Raw genomic sequence first — 16,814 nt, 5'->3', positions numbered from 1 at the left:
GGAATCTTTATTTGCAGTTTGCAAAATTTATGGCATCAGAAACTAAATAGAGACTTAACTTTGTGACTGAAATGTAATTTCTCTACTTTGATTGTTTTTATAAGTGCAGAAATATCTTAGTGTGTTTTGGGTTACTTCTCTATAGCATTGGTTAAAGAAGAAAAATTGGGGAGGGGGAATGCAGGGCCAAGATGGCAGAATAAAGGCAGGGACTAGCCTGAGCTGTCCCCTAAACTGCTCCAAATACCTTTAAAAGTTTTTCTAAACAAATTCTACAGTAGCAGAACCCACAAAAAGACAGAGTGAAACAAATTCTCAGCCCAAGACAACTTGGAAGATTGGCAAGAAAGGTCTGTTGCACCAGGGAGAGAGAGAAGGGTAGTTGAGCATAGGCCAGGCCAGAATAGACCAGTCCCCAGCAAACCCAGAGCAGGCCTCTGGGTGACTGAATCACTGGCAACAGTGGTGGTTTCCAGACCTCTCAGCCCAAAGATGCCAAAGACAACTTTGAAGGTCAGCAGAAAAAGTCTGCTGCACCTAGGTGAGAGTGGAGCACAGCCCCAGTAAAGAAGAGCAGGCCTTGGGAATGACTGCATCAGTAATGGTAGTGGCTTCTTCCAGAGCTCTCAACCCACAGCTGGTAAGGGGGTCGAACAACGGGTCAGAAGGAGATCACAGGGGTTTCTTTGCTAGCACTGAGGCAGGACTCTGTTGCTTCGCCCATACTTGGGTCTGGGGTTACAGTCCCAGGGCAAGGAGGAGCACTAGCACAGCAAAGCTTGTGACCACAGTGGAGGGGAGACCCTCCTCACAGTTCCAGGGCAGAAAAGAGTGCTTGCGGTCACTCACAGACCAGAGCACAGGTCAGGAGAATGGTAATCATCTCTCCTTAGATCATGCCACCTTGGAAGAACTAAAAACTTACTGGTCCCTAGAAGCATTTATGAAAACAGCTGCACAAAATCGCTGAAGCTTGGGACAGTTTGCCCTCTGCCCTGGAAGAAGAGCCCTACCTTAACAAAGAGTTAAAAAGTCAAGAAATAGGATGGGAAAATGAGCAAACCGTGGAAAAAACTCTGACTATAGAAACTTCCTGGTGACAAGGAAGATCAAAACACACTCAGAAGAAGACAACAAGGTCGATTTTTTTTTGAGATTTTAAATGTTGCCATTAGTGATCAATATCCAAATTTGATTTTTATAAAATTTTATTCTGTAATTAAATAGGAAAATTATGGGAAATTACAACCTAATGCACACTGCATTTACTATTTGGCATGAAGACAATCAGGGCTCAGAAAAACCTGAGTCAAAATCCAGTTTCAGAAATTTGTTAGCTATGTGACAAAAATAAAAAAAGCTTGTTTACACCAGAGAGCAACTAAAGAGTAAGTAAAATTTAATTTGGAAAAGCGTTTCAGTGCTATCCCTGTATTTTCTTCTGTGAATAATAGAACAGAATTAATTGTTTAGGTAAACTAGAAGCAAGATCACCAAATAGACATTGGATAAGACCATGCATTTGTAAACTCTTAAGAAAGCCAAAGGCAACAGTGTTGTAATTAACCAGGGTTGCATTAGAAAATATTTTGTGCCAAATTGTAAAGGAGAAATTCAGAGGAGTGAAGATGGATTCTATAGATAGTCTGTGATAGGATGGAGAAATGAAGACTGGAGGAATTGAGAAAGTGGGAGAGCTGTCAAACCAGAATATGAAAGGAAGTCAAGAAAGGTCCAGTTTTAAAGAGCTTTGATCAAGGTCCAGTGGAGGGATATATAGAGAAAGTAAGAGAAAAAAGTTTAAGCAAGTAGGGCTTGAAAGTAAAAGTGGTTAGGAATTTTAGAAAGAGGTCTGAAGGAGGTTTTTGATCTCTTGTGATTAAGATATGAGAAACATTATGTGGTTATTCTTTTGGCCACATGGAATTACTGGAAAATAGTATACTAAAATTCCATCCTTGAAAAACCATTAGAAGAGCATATTTTAGTTCTTATGTGAGGAATACAAAACCCTCAGGAACCTAAAAGCAGGGGATGAGAATGTGAAGGTGTCAAGTAAAATCCCTCTCATAAAAACAAAAAACAAAAACCAAAAACAAATTACAGAGAACAGATGCCTCTGGGAAAGGTGAGCCCACTCAAAGGATTTTGGTATAGTTAGATTGAGAAAACAGAAATAATAGATTTGGCTCTTTGGGTGGCTTAAAAGGAAATAAAGAGAAAGTTACAGTGAACTGGGAGAGTCATCATGAATCTTTGAAATTGAGCTAATTGAAAACAATGGGCTCTAAATTCTGAAGTACTGCCAATTAACAGTCTTTGGGGGGAATTTTTTTTTTGAGATTTTAAATGTTACCGTTAGTAATCAATATCCAAATTTGATTTTTATAAAATTTTGTTCTGTAATTAAATAGGAAAATTATGGGAAATTACAACCTAATGCACACTATGTTTACTTTTTGGCATGACGATAATCATAGCTCAGAAAAACCTGAGTCAAAATCCAGTCTCAGAAATTTGTTAGCTATGTGACCTTTAGTAAATTACTTTACCTCTGTAAGGGGAATGATGACCCACTTCCTCAGGTTAGCTTATCTCATTCACATTCATAGTTATGATCACTATCTGTGTATTTCCCTCCATCCTACTTTTCCCTCTGTTTATCCTTCTCTCTCTTTTCACTCTGTTCCTCCTCAAAAGTATTTTGCTTCTGCCCACTGTCTCCCTTTCTTTCTGTCTGCCCTCACCTTCTCTAATCCCTCTTCCTTTCCACTTCCCTGAAGGGTAAGATAGATTTCTATACCCAATTGAGAGTGTGTACTATTCCCTCTTTGAGCCAGTTCCAATGGGAGTAAGGTTCAAGCATTGCCCACCCCCACTCCCATCTTCCCCCTCCACTGTAAAAGCTCTTTCATACCTCTTTATGTGAGATCATTTATCCCATTCTCCCTCTCCCTTCTCTCTTCTCCTAGGGCAAGCCTCTTTCTCATTCCTTAATTTTTATTTATTTACTTACTCTGGATATCATCCCATCATAGTCAACTTATATCAATTCTTTCTGGCTTTGTAAACCCCTTCTAACTGCCTTAATAATGATAAAGTTCTTAAGAATTGCAAGCATCATCTTCCCATGTTGGAATGTGAACAGTTTAACCTTATTGAATCTCTTATGTCAAATTTTCTATATAGCTCTGGTCTTTTCATAAGGAATGTTTGAAAGTCCTCTATTTCCTTAAATATCCATTTTTTTTTCCTTGAAGAATTATACTGAATTTTGCTGGATAGCTTATTTTTGGTGATCATCCTAGCTTCTTTGCCCTGTGGAATATCATATTCTAAGCCCTCCAATCCTTTAATGTAGTAGCTGCTAAATATTGTGTTATCCTGACTGTGGTGCCTTGATATTAGAATTTTCTTTCCTGGCTGCTTGCAATATTTTCTCTTTTACCTGGGAGCTCTGGAAGTTGGCTATAATATTCCTTAGAATTTTCATTTTGGATTCTGTGTCAGGAGGTGATTGATGCATTCTTTCCATTTCTACTTTATCTTCTGGTTCTAGAATATCAGGTTTTCCTTGATAATTTCTTGAAATGATGTACAAGCTTTTTTTGGATCCTGGCTTTGAGGTAGTCAAATAATTCTTTAATTGTGTCCTCTTGATTAGTTTTCCAGATCAGTTGTTTCTCTCTCTGAAAGAGATAGTTCACATTTTCTATTTTTTTTTCCATTCTATTGATTTTGTTTTATTGTTTCTTGATGTTTCTTGGAGTCATTAGCTTCTTTTTGCCCAAGTCTAATTTTTAAGGAATTATTTTCTCCAGTGAGTTTTCATACCTCCTTTTCCATTCAGCCAATTCTGTTTTTTAAGTAGTTCTCATTAATGGATTTTTGTGCCTGTTTTACCATTTGATCTATTCTGTTTTTTAAGGTATTATTTTCTTTAGTATTTTTTATACCTTCAAGCTGTTGATTTATTTTTCATGACTGTTTCCCATCACTGTCATTCATTTTCCCAATTTTTCCTCTGCTTCTCTTATTTGATTTTTTAAAATCTACTTTTCAGCTCTTCCAGGAATTCTTTTTGAGCCTGTGAAGAATTCACATTTGTCTTTGAGGCTTTGCACGTAGCTAATTTGACATTGTTGTCTTCTTTTGATTTTGTATTTTGCTCTTCCCTGTCATTGTAGTAACTTTGTATAGTCAGCTTCTTTTTTGTTGTTTGCTCATTTTTCCAGTCTATTTCCTGCTTTCCTTTCCATAAGATATGAATTCTTCCATCTACGACAACTGAACAAGCTCCTTTCTAGCCTTCACACTCTAGCTACCATCAGTAGGCTCTAAATCAGAGCAAACACCTTTCTTGATTGATGTACTGGATCAGGGCTGTCCAAAGAGCGGCCCGCAGGCTGCATGTGACCCACAATGCGATTTTATGTGACCCGGCTGTGTTTACTACAGGTGTGGACATTGACATAAATGCTTTAACTAAAGCATTTGTGTCAATTTCTGTGCTTGTGGTGGACACAGGCCGGCTGCATGCGGGTGCACGGCCCATGTTTTGGACAGCCCTGTACTAGATGAAGCTGTCAATCCCCCTCCCTTCTGAGGAGCCAAGGTCATCCCTATCTCAGGTCTCATTCTACTACTAAGGCTACACAAATACACATTCTCTACTCATTTGAAATTGTAAGAACCAGGGGGAAAACAAAGAAAAAGAATCAACCCTTTGCTTCTATTTTTTAGAATCATTAGACTGTAACTACCCCCAAGAGGGCAATTAGGACATTACCTAATGTTCTCTACAACAACCTTCACTGTTTTTTCAGGTGTGGGAGAGAGATCAGGAGAAGTCAGCTCCTTTTTAAAACCATTACCTAATTGCTATGGACTTTGGCTCGGCCTGCTTTGGAGAGTGAGTCATTCAGGATGTCATTTATCGACAAGGGATAGGATTCAACCTTTGCCTGAAGCTTCTTCTAGGATCAGCATTCAGCCAGGATCTTGGAGCAAAATCCCCATCTACTAACCTAATCTCCCAGGTTTAGTGGCTGACTAGAAACAGTTCAATTCTGCGAACAGTTATTAAACACGTACTGAATTAGACACTGGGGATAAAAAAGATTAAATGAAGCGTTCCCTCCCGGAAGCAATTGGAAGGGGAAAGCATCTGACACTACTGACCACATTTGGTTGAAAATGGATACACAGCCTGTATCTTACAGGTAATGTGACGGAAAAAAGTTAGAAAAGAGCCAGACCAGATGTCTGTCATAGGTATATGTAGGAAAAGAGTTTTTAACCTTAAGATGCAGGTGGTGATAGTAGTGGTTATTGTAGTTGTCATTGTTATAGGAGAAGGTGATGGTGGTTGTGGTGGTAGTAGTAGTGGTAGTTGTGGTAGTGGTAGTAATAGCAATATAGCTATCATTTATGTAGTACTTTAAGGTTTGCAAAGCACTTTACAAACATTATCTCATATTATCTTTGCAAGAGCACGGGGGCGTGGAATAGAGGAATAGAGAGGAAATAGAAATTATGTGACTTGGCTAGGGTCATAGAGTTAGTAAGTGTCTGAGGCTGGATTTGAACTCAGGTCTTTCTGACTAAGTCTAGTCCTTCAGAGATGATTTCATTAACATGAATTTGAAAAGCTTTTGCCTAAGCAAAATCAATATAACTAGGATAAGGAGGGAAGCAACTGATTGGGAGAAAATGTTGGCATCAAAATTTTTTGCTAATGGTCTGATATCCAAGATAGAGAGGGAACTAACACAAATAGCATCTAGGTAGCAGAGTCAGCTGGTTGGCACGGTGGATAGCGTGCCAGGCCTGGATTCAGGAACACTTGAAGTCAAATCCAGCCTCAGACACTTATTAGCTGTGGGACCCTGGGCAAGTCACTTAACCCTGTTTGCCTCAGTTTCCTCTTCTGTAAAAGGAATTAGAAAAGGAAATGGTAAGTTATTCTAGTATCTTTGCCAAGAAAACCCGAAATGGGGTCACAAAGAGTCAGACAAGACTGAAACAATGAATGACAAACACAAATAAATGAAACCAAGCATGATTTGCCAGTGGTTAAATGGTGAAAGGATTTGAATAAATAATCCTCAAAAGAACTCTTCTTAACTGATTCACTCTCCTAGGTAGGGATCCTAATCTTTTGATCTCTCTCCAAGCCTCTCATATCTACTCTCCTCCACCCTCTCAGCGGAGGACTTCAATTCATATTTTACCAGAAATTGGGAACGTTTGCTGAGACATTTCACTTGCATGTCATGGCATCACCTCCTTGATGTCATGGTCCTCTTCAAGAAGAAAGGACAAACAACAACCTCTGTGAGTAGAAAAGGACCTGCCCACTGGGGCCCAAAGTGGAACTGGCCAGCTAGATATCACATCCATCTTTTTTTCTTTCTTTTTTCTTTCTCTCTTCCTTCCTTCCTTCTTTTCTTCCTTCCTTCCTGCCTTCCTTCCTTACTTTCTGTCTTTCATTCCTTCTTTTGTTCTCTTTCTTTCTCTCCTTTCCCTCTTTCTGACTGTCTGTCCTCTTTGCCTCTGTCCATATAGGGTATCAACCCTACCCCTCCAGGGAATATACATTTTTAATCTCTGAAAATTTTTCCCCTTTTTCTCTTCAAGACCAGCCTTAACCCCCAAATCACTCTGGCTCTCAAAATCACTCTAGCTTTCATTGATTGGCCAATAATAGGTCCCACACCCAGCCCTACTTGGTCATTCTTTGGGCCCTGATTGGCTTGGAATGAATGTAAATAGGGGGCAGCTAGGTGGTGCACTGAGTAGAGTACCAGCCCTGGAGTCAGGAGGACCTGAGTCCCAATCTGGCCTCAGACACTTGACACACTTCCTAGCTGTGTGACCTTGGGCAAGTCACTTAACCCCAATTGCCCTGCCTTCCCCCCTAACAAAAAAAAAAGAATGAATTTAAATAGCAATTGTTTCTGTTTTGGCCAGAAACTCTGAGGATCTTCTCCTCAAAGATTTTTTTTAAGAGGCCATTCTTTGTCTCATTTCTTATTGAGCCTTAATCACTGAACAGGCATTGCCTCAGTCAACTGAGACCTGTTAAAGACCTTAGCTCAAAAAAGCCAAGATTCCCCACTGCATCCTGGGCCATCTCCAGCTATCCTGATCTATATCTGGCCATGGACCTACATGGCACCAGAAGTGAAAGTGAGGCTGGTATCTTTGCACAGCCCTCCCTCACTTAAATCCAATTCACTTATGTGTCATGGCATCATCTCCCTGATGTCATGGTCCTCTCGAACAATGATGGAAAAACAGCGACCTTCTCCCCACCTTGCCATCCCACTTCACTCAGACATCTTTCCTCACTATTTACTCCGTCTCTTCTGGTTTTGGATTCAGAAAGCTTGCTTCTGATCTCAGGTGTGAGGGATCACTGGACTTCCTAGGCAGGGCCAAAGTCCTGAGGAAGAACCCTGTGATAATCCCTAGGGAAGGCTATACAGACCACAGGACTCCCAGGGGAAGGCCAAGTGGTAGCCCCCCCCCCCCTTAATCTGTGGGGATCACAGGGTTTCCTAGGGTCAGACCCTAGGAGGACCCAAGTGATGGCCCCTTAGAATGGCAGTAAGATCACAAGGTTCCCAACACAGGGCTAGAAGACCCAAGTGATATCCCCTTAAGAAGGCTGTGCAGACCACAGGGTTCCCCAGGGAAACCCAGAGTGGTAGCCATCTTAACACCACAGTAGAGAATCACAGGACACCCCAAGGCAAGATCCAGGAGTAAGCCCAACACAAGCTTCCACTGCTCATTACTTCCCTTTACTTGACCTTAGGAAGATCCACATGAGTTGCCCATTCTCACCCAAAAAACTCAGGACCAGAGTGGGCAGAGGAAGGCATTTTATTATGCTCCTTGAGAGAGCAGGTGTAGTGCTCACAGGAGCACTCACACTAATACAGCTGCAGGAGCAGGGGTAACCATTCCCTCCACTCCTGCTAGAGTTATGGTTAGTTTACAATCTTTATTTGTTGCATAGTTTTCCTAGGTTATACAGTTTCTATAGATAGGATAATGATACAGAAGCAAAAGTGAAGTTAATTGGATTTTCCTGGTCTTAGTTTAGGATTAAACTACATTCTTTTACTTCCCCTACTTTCCCTCTTTAACTTATGCAAATTATGCAAATCAGTAGGCCTGGATTCTTGACTAAGACCAGACCCAAGATAAGCTTGAACTGGTTCAAGCTGTTTGGCCTCTCTAATTCCCCTGACTGCCTTCTCAAAAAGCATGGGAATGCATACAAGCCTCTGACCTCTCACCTGACCGACCTTTAGGCCTGGTTTCTGCTAAAGCTGGGGTTGGGGAGGGGGGAGTACACCTTTAGTTCTGTGGAAACAAAACTCCTCCTCCCATTTCTTACATCAGGTTTTCACCATCATGCTTCAGCTGCCTTCTCACCTCAGAACATCCCTCCAACCTACATCCCTCTTATCTCTTTGGTGAATTACTTCTAGGAACTCAGTTTTGGAGTAGGGGCCCAGGCTGACCTCCCCGCATTTCTTTTGCTGGCTTTCCTTCTGAAGAACTTCACCACCATTTACTCTACTCCTCCACCTAGTTTTTCCACCTCTCTTCAGTGTACTTGTATTGATTAGAATATAAGTTCTTTGAGGGCAGGGACTAGCCTTTCTTTTCCTTGCTTTTCTATCCCCATTGCATAGTAACTCAGTAAGTGCTTAATAAATACTTATTGAATTAGAAAAACAATTGTCCCAGAAAATAGATTGTGGAGAGGTCATTTAAGAATTACCTGAAGGCCATAATGAAAGAAAGAGCCTAGACATCTTATTTCAAGGAATTATCAAGGAAAAATTCCTCAATATCCTAGAACCAGAGGGCAAAATAGAAATGGAAAGAATCCACTGATCACCACCTGAAAGAGATCCCAGAATGAAAACTCCCAGGAATATTAGAGCTAAATTCCAAGCTCCCATGTCAAGGAAAAAATACTTCAAGTAGCCAGAAAGAAATCATTCAGATACTGTGGAGCCACAGTCAGGATCACACAAGATTTAGCAGCTACCATATTAAAGGAACTGAAGACTTCCAAGCATTCCTGATGGAAAAACCAGAGCTAAGTAGAAAATTTGACTTCCAAATACAAGACTCAAGAGAAGCATAAAAAGGTAAACATGAAAGCAAAATCATAGGGGCCTCAATACGTTTAAAATGTTTACATTTCTCTATGGAAAGATGACATATAATTTCTAAGGACTTTAACATTAAGAGGGGAGTTAGATTCTACACAGGCAAAAGGCATGGGACTGAATTGATTAGGTTAGGATGATTTTTAAAAATGGATGGGCAATTGAGAGGGATTCCCTGGGAAAAGGAGGAAGGGAGGGAGGAGTAAGGAAATTTATCTCCCATAGAAAAGGCATGCAATAAGTGCTTTTCCAGTGGAGGGAAAAATGATAGGGAGAGGATCATTGGGTGATGTTTGAACCTCACTCAAATGTAAATTGTTTCAAATAGAGAAAAATATGTACATACAATCAATTGCATATAGAAACCTTTCTCACCCAACTGGGAAGTGAGTGGGGCAAGGCATAAGAAAAGGGGGGTGGGTGATAAAGGGGGAGGGCAGATTAAGAGAGTCAGTGGTCAGAACCAAAATAGTCTCTAGAGCAGAACAGAACAAAAAGAGAGATAAGGATAAACAGAAGAATTATCTGTTCTTTTCCCTTTTCTTTGATTTCTTTGGGATAAAGAACCAGTAGTATATTGATGGGTTAAAGGGTCTACACAGTTTTATACCTTCCATTTTATGAGTAAATTCATCCCATTCATATTTAAAGTTATGATTGCCAACTGTACATTTCTCTTCATCCAAAAAAGAATATTTAATGTGGAGTTTTATCTTCTTAACAAAGTGTCAATGGGCATACTGGACTCTCTAAGGAAAGAGAGAGGTGTATGGAAAATCAAGGTTGAAAAAAAACCTTCCAGTTAAACCAAGCATTGTGTCTTAACTCCTTTCTACACTTCCATTGGCCTTTTAAAAAAATTGTACTTCTACAAATACCTGTATAATATTAGTTTTTTGAGGTAAGAATTGTTTTTTGGGTTCAGTCTTTCTATCATTGTGGCTTGTTAGTATTAGATACTTAAAAATACTTGTGGATATCAATCAAATTGGATCACCCCCTCCCCTCCCCCTGTTTTGCAAATGGGGAAGTTGAGCCCCAGAGAAGTAGAGTGACTTGCTCAAGGGGACAGAAGAGGTAGAACTGGATTTTTTTTTTCCTTGCTGCTTTCTTTGAATTGTTAATTTGATACTCCCATCTGATTACAAGTGTTCAATCTACAAATAATTATTCCTTTTTCTCGAATTCTTGGTTTCCATAGGTAGAATTTTTAATCTTAATTATTCCCAGCAATTTCTGAATTCCTAAAAAAGCTCCCCCCAAAATTCCAAAGAATATTAGTATTGACAAGGGAGATCCACCTAGCAAAATGCCAAATGCCAACTTGAAGAAAGAAAATAGTATGGCAGTTACCCAAAAGAAGAAATTCAAGAGAGCCCATGGTCTTCTTCTGGGTTTGATCTGCTCCCCTGGAAATATCCCTGTCTGATTGTAGAATTCCTCTAAAGCATCCTTCTCCTGATAAAGTTTGTGAAGCCACTTGGCTATTTCATTGTCATCCAGGGGGAATCTCTTCCAAAGGAATCCTCTTGAAGTATATATCTGCTTCATATTTCTCCCTCTGAATGAGCTCTCGCAAAGATGGATTCCGACATCCTCTAAAATTTAGTGTGGCATCACAAACAGCAGTGACTTTTCCCCGGAGACACTGGACAAGAGTGGTGAAGCCTTTGGTTCTCGGCAGCAGGTGGTATTTGAGCTTGGGCAGTCCCTTGGATTTGGCCACCTCCATACTGATGCGATGCTTTTCCTCCATAAAGTGGGTCCCTTCACATAACACGATAAAGCACAAAGGCTCTGAGTAATCAGCCAAACTGCTCAAGCTTTTAGCGAGAGCCTGCTTGTCCTTCTCCCATTTTCTTTCGCAGAATATATTTTCCAGAAAGTACAACACCCAGCCTATCACAGGGACGTAGAACAGATCCTTGTTAATCAGGAACTTGGAGTTCCCCAGAACCCCATAGCGTTCCAATAAGGCCCAGCCACAGAGAAAATCAATTTCAAAAGTGTGATTAAAGATGATAATGACATTCTCTTTTCCTGCGTTTTTCATTATGTCAGGATCCGTGAATAAGGTACATTTCGAGCCCGACCACCACTCCAGGAGCACGACTAACTGACTCCAGAGGGAATAGCCAAGGCGACAGTTGACCTTTCGGTACAAATTCTTGTTGAAGGGCCAGAGGGCGAGGAGCACAGCTGGAGGAAGTTAATAACCAGTCCGCTGAAGACAAAGATCAAGCCAAAGCCGAAGAGGACGATGTCATAGATCTTGAGGAGTCTGAGCGCCCTCATGGTAGTCATCCGGAACTCTGGGCTTTTGCACAGCGAGTCTCAGACCAGGGTCAGCTGGGACAGCTCCTCCACCTAAACACTCAAAGGGCGCAGGAGGCAGCTGCTTCAGGATCCTCTGCTCTGCCTAGACGCCTCCCGTCCTGCTATCCAGGTGCTGTCCACTCAGTGCCGGCTGCTGCGGCTGCCGCGGCTGCTTTCACTGCACTACCTAGAGGTGCCCGGAACTAGAAGGTGCTGGGAGGGCGAGGCTGAGGCTGCTACCGTCGTTTCTCCGGCGACAACCTTGGTGGTGGAGCGAGGCTCTCACAAGCAAGTCACTGTGTCCCCTGGTTCTTTTGAAGACAGCCACACACAGCTTCTCTCCTCTACCCTTTGCCCCACTCCTCCCCTCCTCCTACTTCTCCCTCTGCCCCTCCCCTTTCCCCCTTCGTACTTTTCCTCTCCCGCTACCGCCGCACCACTCCCTCCTCCCTCACATTACCTTCTCCCGACAGAGAATTGGAGTTTAAGCCCACCTCCAAGGATTCCAAATCCACGTTCTAGGAGACCTTGCTGCGTTCTACAAAGGGGACTGTGGGCAGGCTATTTCTGATTTTTGTGATGGGAGTCTTTGACTCCATGGGAATCTGAAGCAATAGCGAATGATCAAAAGAAGGAGCCAGCATGGAACAATTGAAAGAGCACTGGCTGTCGAGTCAGGGGACCTGGATTCAAATTCTGCCTCAGACTTGACTTTAGGCCGATCGCTTCCTTTCTCTGGGCATCATTTTCCTCCTCCCTAAAATGAAGGGGCTGGACTAGATGACCTCTGAGGTCTGTCTCCTCTACATCTAGGGTCCTATGATCCCAAGGTGTTGGCTCCTGGGGGCCTGGGAATGGACAGAAGAAACTGGTCAACTGAGATCTTCACTTGATGGTGAGGTCCTGCCATCTATCCTCAGGTAGGAAGACTGTACCAGATGCTAATGGGGGTAGAACCTGTGGGGTAGGAGTGGGGGTGGGTAATGGGGGGGGGGTTCTGCATGTGATTCCCTGAGTTATAGATACTCTTGGGAACTGTTTAAAGGCAAAGTGTGGCAAGGGAGCAGAATCCCAACGTGGCAAAGGTGAGTGACGCATCAAGAAGAAATATCTGGGTCACCAAGGAACCCCAAATACATAGCCAAATGGAGCAAGAGGAGCAAGGATGCAGGCCAGAGTTGGATTACCTTGATGCCATGTTTATGGAGCAGCAGAATGCTGACTGATCTGGGAATTTCTTCAGGAATTCTTAAACCTTCAGGAATTCAAAGGGACCTGACCAGGCAAAGCCATGATGTTCACCAGCCTCTGACCAGATTTTATGAGCCTGTTGTGGAAGCTGCATCACACCCTGTCAGCTCTGGTAGACCTTGTCATTGAATTAACACCAGGTCTCTTGTACAGGCACAGCTGTCAAGCCACATTCCTGGTACAGGGGTGCTTCCAGATGTTTAGCTAGTCCCCCTTACGGGTGGACATAGGGTCCACTGAGCTCTCAAATTCAGGGCTCAATACCAATCAGATGAGCAGCTCAAACTGCCCCTTTCGAGTGCATGACACTGATATTATCTGGGTTTCTTAACCTGGGTTTCCCAATCTAGTTCAAGGGCATTGTTTCTCTTCTAGATCTAAGGATCAGGGTCAAAACCATTTGACCTGGTTTCTCTTACTATGATTGTAATCCTCTATTCCTGGACCACATGTAACAGATTCCTCTTTACAAAGGAATTTTTGGTTAGGCTGTATGGACATCTCCACGTATAGACACCTCCCTCACACTACTCAAAAAAAGACAATTGGTAGTCATTTTGTCCTGGTGGTTGGCACAGTTGTGGGTTGTTTTTTTAAACCTTATCTCAGAATTTATACTTATCACTGTTAAAGGATCTATTTTGGGTTGATCCCTTCTGGAGGGTCCTATGAACAAAAGTTATGTAGGTTGAGAAGGCCTGGATGAATTGTGATCTTTACCAAAAGAGGAAGCAACAATGGAGAATCATAACCATTTAGATCCACTCAATCATTTGACAAATGAAGAAACTATGGTTCAGAGAGGTCATGTAACTTGCTGACAGTTAGGGCAGAGTGAAGATTCAAACCTAGATCTTCTAACTTACTCTAGCATTCTGCCACACTGCCTTTGTCAATGAATTCCAAAGTCATTTAGAATATTTTTTTAAATAATCATCAATATTTTTATTGACAAATGCAAAAGGGTTAGGGTTGCAGTCCAGGGCTGAGTGCTCACTGTCTCTTGGGGTCTTCATACTAGCCCTGAGCCCTGCTTCATTCTCTTCTTTAGCTTTTCATCCTGCATAGACAGCTGGATCAGTTTTTTGCCTGTTCATTCATAGATGTACTAATACTTGCAGACTCATCAATCCAGACACACAGATTCACCCTTGGAAAATTCAGCTTCCTTGTAATGGGGAAGGCCACACTTCTGGTGACATGCACTAGTCATCTTCTTGTACGTGCTGGCCATCATCTCCACCTCCAGGTCAGCTGCCTGCTATTGAGCCCTAACTGGATCCATCACGGTCCCTCATACCCATAGTAGTTCCTGGCTTCCTTGGTCCATAAGGTGCTGACCAGTCAGTTGGTCAGGGTAGAGAAAGAATGAGGGTCCCATTTGAATATTTTTAAATTAATTTTTTAGTTACATTTTGAGTTTCATACTGTCCCCCTTCTTTCCTCCCTACCCTGCACTGGGGAAAAACCATATTATACATACTTCTATTTATCAGTTCTTTCTCTGGAGATAGTTAGCATTTTCACAGGTCCTTTATAGTTGATTTAAATATTTATAATACTCAGAAGAGCTTAGTTGTTGACAGTTTTTCTTTGAACCACATTGCTATTTATCCTATTCAACACTCTTTTTTTGCTCATTTTGGTCTCCATTATTTCATGCAAGCCTTTTTGTTTTTCTGAAATCAGCCTGCTTATCATCTCTTACAGCACAGTCATAACCCATCACAATCATATACCATGAGTTGTTTAGCCATTTCCCAGCTGATAGCCATCCCCTCAATTTCTTGTTCTTTGCTACTGCAAAGAGAGCTGCTGTAAATATTTTAGAACATATAGATTCTTTTCCTTTTTCCCTGATCATCTTGGGAAACAGACCTAGTAGTAATATTGCTGGGTCAGAGGGTACATACATAACTCTTTGGGCATACCTGTTTGCTCTTCAGAATGTTTGGATCAGTTCAAAGTTCCTGCAACAGTGTTTTAGTGACCCAGATTTTCCACATGCCCTCCAACATTTGTCATTTTCCCCTTCTATCATTTCAACCAATCTGATAGGTATGAGATGATATCTCAAAGTTGTTTTAATTTGCATTTTTCTAATCAATAATGATTTAGAACATTTTTTCATAGGACTATGTATAGTTTTGATTTCTTCATCCACAAACTGCCTGTTCATATCCCTTGACCATTTATCAATTGGGGAATGACCCATATTCTTATAAATTTGATAATCTTCTCCATATATTTGAGATATGAGATCTTTATCCAAGAAATCATAAAATTTAGCTGCCAATTTTCTGTTTTCCTTCTAATCTTGATTGGTTTCATTTGTATAGAACCTTTTAAACTTAGTGTAATCAAAATTATCCATTTTACATATCACAATACTATCTCTTGTTTATTCATGAATTCTATCCATAAGTTGATAAGAAATGTTCCATGCTCTCCTAATTTCCTTATGATACCTCCCTTTATGTCTAGGTCATGTATCCATTGTGACCTTCTCTTGGTAAATCATTTAAGATATTGCTCTATACATAGTTTCTGTCAGACTGCTTTCTAGTATTCCCAGCAATTTTTACCAAGCAGTAAATTCCTATCCCAAATGCTTAAATCTTTATATTTGTCAAACAGAAGGTAACTGTAATTTACTACAGTGTATTGTATGTGTACTCTGTTCCACTGATCCACTTTTCTATTTCTTAGCCAGATCTACCTTTCTATTTCTTGCTAATTGCTGCCTTATAATACAAATTAAGATCTGGTACTGCTAGACAAGGCTAGACAGGGGCAGCTAGGTGGTACAGTGGGTAGAGCGCTAAGCTTGGCATCAGGAAGACCTGAGTTCAATTCTGGCCTCAGACACTAACTGTTTGACTCTGGGCAAGTGACTTAACTCTGTTTTCTTCAGTTTCCTCATCTATAAAATGAGCTGGAGAAGGAAAAGGCAAACCACTCTAGTATCTGTGCCAAGAAAATGCCAAATGGGGCCATGAAAGTTCAGAAATGATTCCACAACAACAACAAAAGGCTAGACCTCCTTTCTTTAGTTTTTTTTTTGTTAATTCCTTTGATATTCTTGATCTTTTATTCTTCCAAATGAATTTTGTTATTATTTTTTCTAGCTCAATAAGATAATTTTTTGGTAGTTTAATTGGTAGCTTTGAATAAGTAGATTAGTTTAGGTAGAATTGTCATTTTTTTATTATATTGATACTGCCCATGCATGAACAATTAATCTTTATCCAATTATGTAAATCTGACTTATTTTATAATTATGTTCATGTAGTTCTGAGGTTTATCTTCATAGGTATATTCCCAGGTATTTTAGGTTGTCTATGGTTATTTTAAATGGGATATCTCTTACCATCTCTTCATGCAGGGTTTTGTTGGTGATATATAGAAATGCTGATGATTTATGTGGTTTATTTTGTGCCATGCTACTTTGCTAAAATTATTGTTTCAACCACCTTTTTAGTAGAATCTCTAGGATTTTCCAAGTATATCATCATATCATCTGCAAAAAGAGATAGTTTTATTACCTTGTTGCCCATTCTGATTCCTTCCATTTCTTTTTCTTCTCTCATGGCTATCGCCAGCATTCTAATACAATGTTGAATAATATTTGTGATAATAAGTATCCTTGTTTCACTCCTGATCTCATTAGGAAGACTTCTAGCTTATCCCCATCATGAATAATTCCTGCTGTTGGTTTTAAGTAGATGCTTCTTGTCATTTTAAGGAAAATTCAATGCTTCCAAATGTTTTCATTAGGAATGAGTGTCATATTTTGTCAAAAGCTTTTTCTGAATCAAAATTTTGACAAATCATATAATTTTTGCAACTGTGTTATTGGTATAATCAGTTCTATTAATAGTTTTCCTTATAATAAGCCATGCCCGCATTCCTGGTATGAATCCACTTGCTCACCATGTATATTCTTTGTGATATGTTGTTGTAGTCTTCTAGCTAGTATTTTATTTAAGATTTTTGCAACCATATTCATTAATGAAATTGGTCCATAATTTTCTTTCTCTGTTTTTGCTC

The 16,814-nt window shown here is 40.6% G+C and overlaps 2 pseudogenes; both read right to left on the bottom strand.

Moving 5' to 3' along the window:
• Positions 1 to 10,364: 10,364 nt before the first annotated feature.
• LOC118850824 lies at positions 10,365 to 11,492 on the bottom strand (annotated as a pseudogene).
• A 2,284-nt stretch (positions 11,493 to 13,776) lies between these two features.
• LOC118849957 lies at positions 13,777 to 14,049 on the bottom strand (annotated as a pseudogene).
• Between the last annotated feature and the right edge of the window lie 2,765 nt (positions 14,050 to 16,814).

This window comes from Trichosurus vulpecula, chromosome 5, assembly GCF_011100635.1.
Source record: "Trichosurus vulpecula isolate mTriVul1 chromosome 5, mTriVul1.pri, whole genome shotgun sequence".
NCBI classification, from domain to species: domain Eukaryota; kingdom Metazoa; phylum Chordata; class Mammalia; order Diprotodontia; family Phalangeridae; genus Trichosurus; species Trichosurus vulpecula.
Note: the sequence above shows the minus strand (reverse complement) of the source record. Positions and strands in the feature narration are given on the sequence as shown.